General features: G+C 38.0%; 1 long non-coding RNA gene across 1 annotated transcript; it reads left to right on the forward strand.

Annotated features, from left to right (window-relative positions):
* Positions 1-2,107: 2,107 nt before the first annotated feature.
* On the forward strand, positions 2,108-8,683 carry LOC122178529. The gene is made up of 3 exons (XR_006178368.1): positions 2,108-2,145; positions 5,726-5,822; positions 8,556-8,683. It is a non-coding gene; the product is annotated as an uncharacterized LOC122178529 (long non-coding RNA).
* The last annotated feature ends 1,823 nt before the right edge of the window (positions 8,684-10,506 follow it).

Below are 10,506 nucleotides of genomic sequence, written 5' to 3' on the forward strand. Positions count from 1 at the left end.
AATTATCCCTTAATTAGGAACTGTTTCAAACTAAAAAAAATATGAGATCAAAGTTGGCCATACGAAGTGGCCATACAAGCATTATTGGGCAGATCTGATATTCTTATGGTAGTGTCTTAGGGTTAGTTTTCTTCCTCCAAATACATCCAGTTTACATTTTTAAGAATTTCAAGGAAAATGAATGTAATACAGGTTTATTTTGTTTCTGCAGAAGACTCTGTCACATACTCAAAATTCCAAATCTTTCATTAGATAAAAGGCTTACTGAGGTAATATTGGTCAGTGTAAAAATATCATGATTTTTCAGGTGGAATGCACTTAAGGACCATTTCTAGGCTTTTCTTAATTAGATGGAATCATTCTGTACACCGATAAAAAAAAAAAAAAGACAAAAACACATGGTCTTTTGTTGTAAGTTGTGACTAGGACATTTAAAATCTCCTAAAAAGAAAAGTACAGATGGCTTATTTCTATTGATTATGTTTACTGCATATTCTTAGTATATTTTTATTAACCTGAGACTTCAGAGTTTTTCTTGGTCTGCCGGAGAGATGAAAATGATTGATCCTCTTGCTTTACATGTGAAAGAACAAATGGAAGATGCAATATGCAGTTATTTTTTTTGTTGAGACAGAGTCAGAAATTCACCACAGTTTAGCCGTATTGAGAGAGGCAAGACCATTTCTTATTGAAATTTAAAATTTCCTGCAGTTTATTGGTATAAAAAAAAAAAAAGATTTTTCTTTTCCTCTGTAGGCTATTTCGACCTTATAAATTGTTTTGCTTTCTCCTACTGTTTTTTTTCATGATATATTACAGGTTTATCTTCTGCACTATATTACAATTTATCTTAAATGATCAGATACCGGGTAGAGTTCTGAGGGCAGTGTGGCTTAAAGCAGTACTTGACTCAGATGTCCTATAATCTTGTCAGACTTTTGCCAGAGATTATGAGCTATGATTTCAGTGGGCCAAGTGTTGGTGACCAGTCATGTTCCTAAAAGTATTTTATCAATTTTCATTAGAAATGATTATAATGAAAATAGAAAAGAGGCATGATAATTAAGAGAACATGGAAAAGAAAATCACAGTAACTAAAGTGGAAGCCGAAAGTCAAACATATTAACGTACTCAAGTTGAGTGAACTAGATAATCTCCTTGAAGTATGTGAATTCACAAATAAAACTGCAGGTCTAGGTGCAGAGCTTTTAAATAGAACTGTTAAATCAGGGATGGCATAACTGGAAAACTGTCAGTTTTTGTGGGATATTAAACTGAAAAATGATCTGAGCAACTACATGCCATGTTTGTATCCCACTGACGTGTGCAAAGCTTTAAAACACTATAAGAATTATTAAAAATGTCAAGATAAATTGAAACTAAAATACAACACAGATTTACACATTTTGCATTTTATTAAACCAGTACAATGGATTTTTAGATAACCATGTTTATACGACAAGGAGATCAAATCATTCTAATTTCTCAGAAAGAGAATCACATGAAGAATTGAATTACTTAATGTTAGTCAACTGAAGTTTATCTAAGAGTTATCAGATATAACCAACATTCTTTATCCATAGAAGCTTTATTCAAGGCTTCATAGAGTGTTTGCACTAACCTTACTTCAAACTGAATGAAACAAAACAAAGGGTGAGCGATCTTAGAGAATTAGTTCATCACAAGTTGAGAAAGTACAGTATTGTGAAGCTGGGAAATAATATTATAAAGTCTCTAATTATAGACTGCACCTTTTGAAATATTTTCAGTAGCTATTACTCCAATAGTAAGGCCATTGTTGGAAAGCTCTCTGAGTAAGGGATATCTTAGAAAAGTCTAACAGTCTGAAATAGCACTGGCAGCACTGTTCTACTTATCTATCTTTCAAATAATTCAAATTGAAATGGGAATAGAAAAATGCTTGTGTGGGAACTGCTGAGTCACAGCCTGAACCTCTGATTGATCACCCGAGGCAAGCAATGAGTCAGCCCTGGGAGCACAGGTGAAGGCAATCCACCTGTGCTGCTGGAAGGGGTGGAGCCTGGCTCCACCTCTCCTAGACCTATTTAAGAGCTGACTACCAGTAGGGAAGGATCTTTTCTGGTGATCTCTCCTCTGGAGTTTTGCAGTGAGCCCAGGATGTGGGTAAGCTTTATATCTCTTCTCTTTTTGTTATTATAATCTGCTCTGCCAAACTCTCTTGTTTATTTCATAATTATGACATCTTTATATTCATTGACTATATAATGCTATAGATCAAATTAATGAAAAGTAAAGTGTATAACAGGAGACAAAAAATGTGGCCTGTTCTTTAGTACAGGGAAATAGCTATTGAGAAAGTATATTGTTCTTTATCAATAGAGAGAGAAGGCTGTGGTGTAAAATGGCCGGTAATTAATGTAAGATAGAAGGTTCTTAACCATCAATAGATTTCTAGCTCTATCTTCCTATATTGTTACTGGTTGTGAAAGGCACCTCTGAGGTTTCAAGATGGAACTTCTTAAATACATTAAGATTACTAATATTATTACATATGTATTATGACTGTGTGCACAGCCTTGGTACAACTACTTGCCCCTGAGAAACTAGCTAAATGATAAACCCTTTAACTTAGAAATGTCATCTATTTTACCTTTCTTTTTGATTTCTAGACCTATTTCCTTCTCAGAAATAGTTTGAGGGCTACAATATTTTTAATTTTTTTTGAGTTCTCCAAAGTTTGAAAGTCACAGTTCTGCTTTCTGATAAAACTCTAATTTTTTGACTAATAGTATCTCCTGCAGAATAGCCTAAATTATAAAACTGGCTCATATTATCACTGATGGGACTAGTTCTACAATGATGGAAGAGCCAAGAGGTTCTTAGAATACAATCTTTTAGGTCAAAAGGAACTTTTTGAGGTCATCTAGTCCAATTCTCTGGCAGTGAACAGGGGACACCAACAGCTAGATCAGGTTGCTCAGAGCCCTTTCTAGGTTGACCCTGAGTGTCTCCAGGGATGAGGCATCCCCCATCTCTGGGAAACTTGTTCCAATTCTTCTCTGAAACCTTTTGATGACAAGGAATGGACAACTGGCAGAAATATTTTTTATGCTATTCTGCAAGTTTCTGATATGTACATATTTTGAACTCTTATGTGCCATCCTGTTTCATCTTCCCTGATGTCCAGGAAAGATACAATTATGGTAACAAGTAGGGAAGGATGATCAGTGGTTTGGAATGGCATCCATGCAAGGTGCAGTAAATTAGGCTAGGGCCTTTTGGGTTGGCAAGAGATGACTAGGAAGAATGTCATACATATCTATCAAGTACACGGAAGGTGAGCATGGATCAATTACTAATTTCTACTTTCAGTAAGAGGGAGAAAAACAATGTTAAATTAAGCTAGAATATATCAGGTTCTACACAAACACAGGAGGCTGGTAGCTAACCGGTAGTGTGCAGCCAAGCTATGTAACTCCTTGCCTCGGGACACTGCCAGGCCTGGCTCAGAAAATCTCTGAGCTGTCTGCTGCTGGAGACAAGCCAAGTATTCTGGAAAAGAATCATTAAAGCTTGACCTGGTCTTACGATTTTCCAGTCTTTGATACTGCCAGTAGGAGCAGGGTAATATGGAGCTTTACTTTAACACAGTGGCTTTCTATTCTTACATTAGCTGTTAAAAGCTGGGAAGAGTAGTTTATTTTTGGGAGCCTGCAGTGGAAATATACTTGCGTGATGAACACCAAATTTGTGTGTTGATGTGACCATAGGTCTTCTCCAAAAGTTGCAGTACTTATTACAGTAAAATTGCCATAGTTATGCAAAGAAGAAATGAACATATACACTGACTGTACTGTGACTATGATAGCATATCTTAGTATGATCTTAATATGCCTTATATATGTCAAATTGAAAAGATTTCCCTCTACAAGCAGGAAAAAAAAAAACTGGCAAACCATTTATCTTAATGCAATTGATGTTTAACTGATATTTTAATCAGCGTAGTTATTAGCATTCAGTGTTGACCTATCTTGTAGAGTAAGAGGAGTTCTTCCTTCCTGGGTCCAGTACCATTTAAAGTTTTCATTTTGAGCCTAGATAATAGAGTAAAAGTATGCATATTAGGTAGATGGTGCCAAATTGGGAGGCCCATTTTGTTCACTGAATAATAAGATAATTCTTAAAAATTGATAACTCAAAGAGCACAACGAACTACAAAAGCCTGCTTCAGAATCCAATCTATTCATCAAGAACAGAGTATTTTCTCTCCAGCTGCCCACAGAGAACTAGATGAAGATGCCTGAAGATGCAGCGCAACACCAGCAGAAGAGTCTCTTTTCAAAGTCACTTTGACATATCAAGAAGCTGAAATATTGCATTGCAGTTGAACAGGATTTGGAGAAATGATCATACAAGGTTTCTTCCTGTTTCCAGTAGCCTGCCATTCTACATAAAATTGGAAAACTTTACAAATGTGTTCACCAGAGTGCTGTCACAGCTGCTTCCTTTTCTGCAGAATCAATTCTATTTTTGTTTTTTCTCTCCCTCAAATTCTACAAAGTCAAGTTAGGAGGGATTTGCACTGCATCAACTTGGAAGACAATGAAGGAGATTTCGTTCATCCTTCTTTTTCATTGCAAATGGAATTATTCCAATCATCCACTCACAGGCAATGCTGGTGTATATGTGTGACAGAGCAGGTTCAGCCTCTAACTGGTGATTATTCACATGAAACAGAAGACTTGGCTTGCTTTTCAGAGGGCAAGCTGTGCTTCCAAGTCTTTGTAGGACAAGAGAAATAATGAACTGTTTACTGGTATGCAGAACATACTTTATGTGGAAACTATGGGGAGATAATCAGTGTGAAATCCTATGCCATGGTTTTCAGAATAAAACCACAATTTAAATTAATTAGCAGAAAGCTCACTGTACCCTTGCTTTATCCACTCTAACCCAAACAGTTTTACTGTTTTTTCATCCCTTCTAAGGTATAGGTTTTGTGATGCACTCAGGCTGGGTTTTGGGGGCTTTTTTTTTTTTTTTTTGAGGGATGTCATTTTTGTCATTACATGAGTAGAAATAGTTTTGATCTTCTTTATCTCCTTCTCATCTTATCTTTCACTGAAGCACCATTTTATGTTGTTTGATACACAGAAAAGATATTTATGATGTGTCTTCACATATGTCCAATAAATGTATCAACAGCATTTGACATTTTTCACTTTGAAGATGGCCATTATCTCCAAGAAGTGGAAACAGGGCACTTCTTAAAGTTCCTTTGAGGAATTTCAAAAGAAAATGAAGCTTTTACGTTCTTATTTTAGTGTTCAAATATTTGACATGTACTGCCATTGCTTTACTTAAATTCATAGCCGGCAATTTGTGTAGAAATTTCTTTTTTTCATCATGTCATTCTCAGTTGCCAAGAAGCACACCTGTTTGCTTGCTTGATCCTTCAAGCATAGAAGTTGATTTTCCATGCATGTTAAAAAATTATCAACTTGAAGACCAAAACTAATCAGGCAACTCTTTTGGTTCCAGTGCAGCAAGTCTTCATGGCCATCTATTATACCACTGTTTTTTAATCAGGATTTTTATTTAGCATAGAAAGTGAGAGCTACTGTAAAACTCTCCTATCAATAGGAATGTTTGAAATATATTCTCTGGCCTCCTGTTGTTCAAGCATTGCAAATTGTCAAATTATATGTGACAGACTGATTGCAATCTCTCTTTTTCATGACAGGCAAAAGTGTTTTACTTCACCCTGGGAAAAGAAAGAAAGAAAACAGGAAAACAGGAGAAAAACATTCAACTCCACTGAGAGATTATTCTAATCCCAGGTAGCTGTTATTTTGCAAAATTTTAGTAAGCTTTAATAGGCAGCTAGCTGTAAGTTTCTCTCAAGATAGTGTTTATGAGCGATATCTGTCTTTTTTTTTTTGTTGTATAATTTTTATAAAAATTCTATGATAGCAGAATCTATTTGTCTTATATTAATTAATGATTTTTAGCTATTATGCAACTGGAAAATTAAAATATATTTTATGGTTACTGCCTGTTCTGGTACACTACAAAGAGAAAGCCATTCAGAGAGAACTACAAGATATCTCACTTCACCTATGAAAGAACAGCTGTAGTTATCTGTGGTGGAAAATGCTTCTGGTGTGAATGGTGGTATATTCCAGTGTGAATGTATTAAACACTGGGGGTAACTGTGCCAGAGGCATATTTGAGTACCTCAATTGTATATATGTACCATAAGCATTGCTTTTTATGCATGGTTATTCATCACATAATGCCTATATTATAGCTGCTAGAAAATATTCTCCTCTTTTCCTCACAGTGCAGGATAGACAACAGCTGTTAAAAACATCCTGAGATAGTGCTGATGTCAGATCCAAAGAACTTCTTAAAAAAAAAAAAAAAACTTGAACAAAGAAACTGCATTCACAATTTTTCAGAGAAAAGATCATCACTTTTTTTGTATATTAGGTGGTGGACACAATAGCTGCTGGTCTATTAAAATACATAGCCAGCTCAATACCTTGTTACCCATTGTTGCTGGCCTGTAGCGCATAAAGTGGTAGGTAGGATAGAGCAATACTGAAAATTGGCCCTCCTTTTTTTCCTTAAAAAAAAAAAAAAAAAAAAAACACTTGCTCAGGAATTCAGGAATACACTTTTAAGTAACTCATTGAATTACATAAATATACTTTTTGTTGATATATTAATTAGATAATTGTTTTAGTTATTTACTGTCCCTAATCCACAGTTGCCTGTGTCTGAACTTCATCACTTGGGGCTAATCGCACATTCTCTAATGAATTTTGAAGTCAGAGTCAGCAGCACTCTTCTGCAACAAAGATTCCTAATTTTAAAAATTATTCTGTATGTTTGTCTTTTCTGAGAACATTTGGATGGACTTCTTAGATGCATTTTACTGTTAACACTTTATTTAGATTATCTAAATTTTTAACATATACATAAATTGGTGTACAAAATAATGTAAAAACAAAATAAAAGACAAAATGAGAATTAAAATCTTATGGAAATTTTAGAATATTACTTGTAATACTGAAAAAATTAATTTAGCTTGAAACTGGTGTAGTTTACACTAATGGATTTTGCAATTTTATTGCTTTTTAATAACCTCTTAATGAGTACATACAATCAGTATATGAACATACTACAAATATTGTATACTATGGTTAGTATATAATTTGAGAATTCAAATCTACTTAGATTACTCTAGGTAGAGTTTTCTGTGTTCACTAGTTTGTCATTTGAAAGTTGCTTTCAGCATTTTTTTCTTTTCTGTGGCTTTTTTTTTTTTTTAACTTATTGTGTCACCAATCTTTTTTCTTGCAAGTCAGCAGTCTAAAATTTGACCTACATACCTAAATCATCCTCAAGGTGCCAGACATGTCCCTGTAGCAGGCAGTCCACCTAGCCTTTCCTTCACCAGAGCCAAACATGCCAGCACTAAGCTGGTGCAATTGGAAGAGGAGCCCCCAAGTGCGACATCCAACCTGCCAAGAAGTGTTACACCTATATAACAGAGAGATACTTATAAAAACCTTGCTGTCATTTCCTAGCCTTGCTATTTAGTCTGTCACCGCAAAGGGGACTTGATGAAGCAATGTGGAGCCAGTTGTAGGCAATACAAGCAGCCCGCTGGGGAAGTGCTCTGAGATGCTGTTGCACCTCTGACACATGCATCCGCTAGTTGTCAGCGGAGGAGTGTTTCACTTGGCTGACCACAGCCTGTCCAGGCGTAACCAGAAGTCAGTGCCCTTTTTTGCTGCTGTCTTTTGGAATTCTTATCAAAATGCAGTGCTGAAAAACAATACTACCCTAGCTAGAGACATAAAATATACTACGTGGACAATGCATTTGACTAAGTTTTAAAATATAAAGCAAACAACTTTTCAATAGTTTCAGCACAACATTTACATCTGATCTATTGTGGAAAAGTAACTAACTACTCATTCATACCACCTAAGCAGTGTTTGCTCTTACTGTCAAGAGTGCAAGATACATTTCTAATCGGTTTGCTTGAGTCCTCATCTACTCTTACAGATGCTATCAGGATGGAGAGTTAACTTTACATTAACAACACTGTCTTTTTTTCCAAAGAAATTACAGCTGCTTATTTAGGATTATTTTAAGGCCCATAGATTTTTCAATGTAGCCAGAATTTATTGTGGAGAAAACAGCAGTGTCAGAAGCCTAACTGAGACAGGGGAGGTTTAGGTTAGATATTAGGAGGAAGTTTTTCACACAGAGGGTGGTGACACACTGCAACAGGTTGCCCAAGGAGGTTGTAGATGCCCCATTCCTGGAGGCATTCATGGCCAGGCTGGAGATGTGGCTCTGGGCAGCCTGGTCTGGTGGCTGGTGACCCTGCACATAGCAGAGGGAGTTGAAACTACATGATGTTTGATGTCCTTTTCAACCCAGGCCATCCTATGATTCTATAAATCTACATACTTCATTTAAACTCTAAAAAGAGAACTTTTCAGGTGATAGAGAAAAAAATCACTATCAAATTGCAAATGTTTGTTCTTTTTCAGGACATGTGGTAGGGGACGTTCTCAAGGAGATAAAAATGCCTTTTATTTCTGTTCCCTATGCAGAAGATCAAAAAAAAGGAACTCAGATTCAATGAGTTATGTTGAAGGACTGCATCGTGATGGTAATAATGCATCTATTATAGAATATTTCATAGAAAAATCGTTTAGTGAATCATATCATCACTTTAATGTCTTAATTGCAGAATCACAGAATGGCCAGGGTTGGAAGGGATCTCAAGGATCATTGAGGATCTCCAACCCCCCTGCCACATGCAACCTCCGCATTTAATACTAGAGTAGGCTGCCCAGGGCCCCGTTCAATCTGGTCTTGAACACCTCTGGGGACGGGGCATCTACAACTTCTCTGGGCAGTCTGATCCAGCACCTCACCACTCTCTCTGTAAAGAATTTTCCCCTGACATCCAACCTAAATCTTCCCTCCCTCAACTTAAAACCATTTCCCCTTGTCCTTCAGTTATCAACCCATTCAAAGAGTTTATTTCCCTCCTGTTTGTAGGCTCCCTTTAGGTACTGAAAGGCTGCAATGAGGTCACCCTGCAGCCTTTTCTCCAGGCTGAACAAGCCCAGCTCCCTCAGCCTGTCCTCAGAGGGGATGTGCTCTGGTCCCCTGATCATCTTCGTGACCCTCCACTGGACCTGCTTGGACCTGCTCTGTCCTCATAGCGGGGGGAGACTTAGCACCTGGTCCTCACCTAGAGGTATAGGGATGCAGGGCTCAGGGACGTGAGATGTACTGGAATCCTGACCGCCAGTGAAGACTGAGGCAAAGAACTCATTCACGACTTCAGCCTCCTCTTTGTCCATTGAAGCAAGTTCTCCTTTTACATTTACCAAAGAAGGTACACTTGCTTTGGTCTGTCTCTTCTGGCCAATTATCTGTAGAAAGTCTTCCTATTGTTTTTCACGTCCTTCGCCAAGTTCAGTTCTGCCTGCGCCTTGGCTTTCCTGATCCCATGTCTGCAAGTCCGGACGGCATCCCTGTATTCTTCCCAGGTGACACAGCCTTGTTTCCAGAGCAAGATACGCACCTTTCTTTGCCCTCAGCATGCCCAGCAGGTCCTTACCGAGCCATGCCAGCTTCCTACCGATTTCTTATTCAAAGGGACAGAGAGCACTTGTGCTCTCAGGAAGGCATCCTTGAAGAGTAGATAGCTCTCCTCAACATCTTTGTTGATGACATCCCAGGGGGTCTTGGCTAACAGTCCATTGAACATCTTAGAGTTTGCTCTTCCAAAGTTCAGGGTCCTGATGCTGCTCTTTGCCAGGCCCACATCCCTTGAGATCACAAATTCAACCAGGGCATGGTCACTGCAACCCAGGCTGCCTCCAACCTTAACACCATTAATGATTTCCTCTGCATTGGTGAACAGCAGGTCCAGCAATGCTTCACCTCTGGTTGGTCTGTCCAACACCTGGACCAGAAAGTTATCATCAACACATTCCAGGAGCCTCTTAGACCTCTTGCTGTGCAAGAGGTGCTTGCAACTTGCTGTGTGGTCTTTCCAAGAGATATCCAGGTGGTTGAAGTCCCCCATCAGGACAAGAGCCCGTGAGCATGAAGCCAGCTTATTCATATTTACATGAGAAATTCAGCATTTACAAATGACAAACTTGTGTCGGTCAATGGCTGTTACAGCATGTTGGGGGGATCATTGGTGTGGGATGATTAGCAATTGAAGAGTCAGGAAGAATCAGTACAGAGAGCAGGACCTGAGTTGGAATCCAACTCAGGATTGTCTTGGTTCCAAACAAGCACCTCTTACTGTGGCAGAGAGACAAAGATGTCAAGGTCCTTGGCAGGCTGTATGTTGCTTTTGAGCGATGGCGTTCTGCTCTTTGCAGCTGAAGCTGAAAGGCTCTGAGCAGAGGCCTATTAAGCATGCTTTAGTCAAAGTATAGGGAACTGGAGGGTAGATCTGCTGTAAAAGGA

The sequence above is a fragment of the Lagopus leucura genome, unplaced genomic scaffold (genome assembly GCF_019238085.1).
Source record: "Lagopus leucura isolate 7727_CA_CO unplaced genomic scaffold, USGS_WTPT01 Super-Scaffold_100002, whole genome shotgun sequence".
NCBI lineage: Eukaryota > Metazoa > Chordata > Aves > Galliformes > Phasianidae > Lagopus > Lagopus leucura.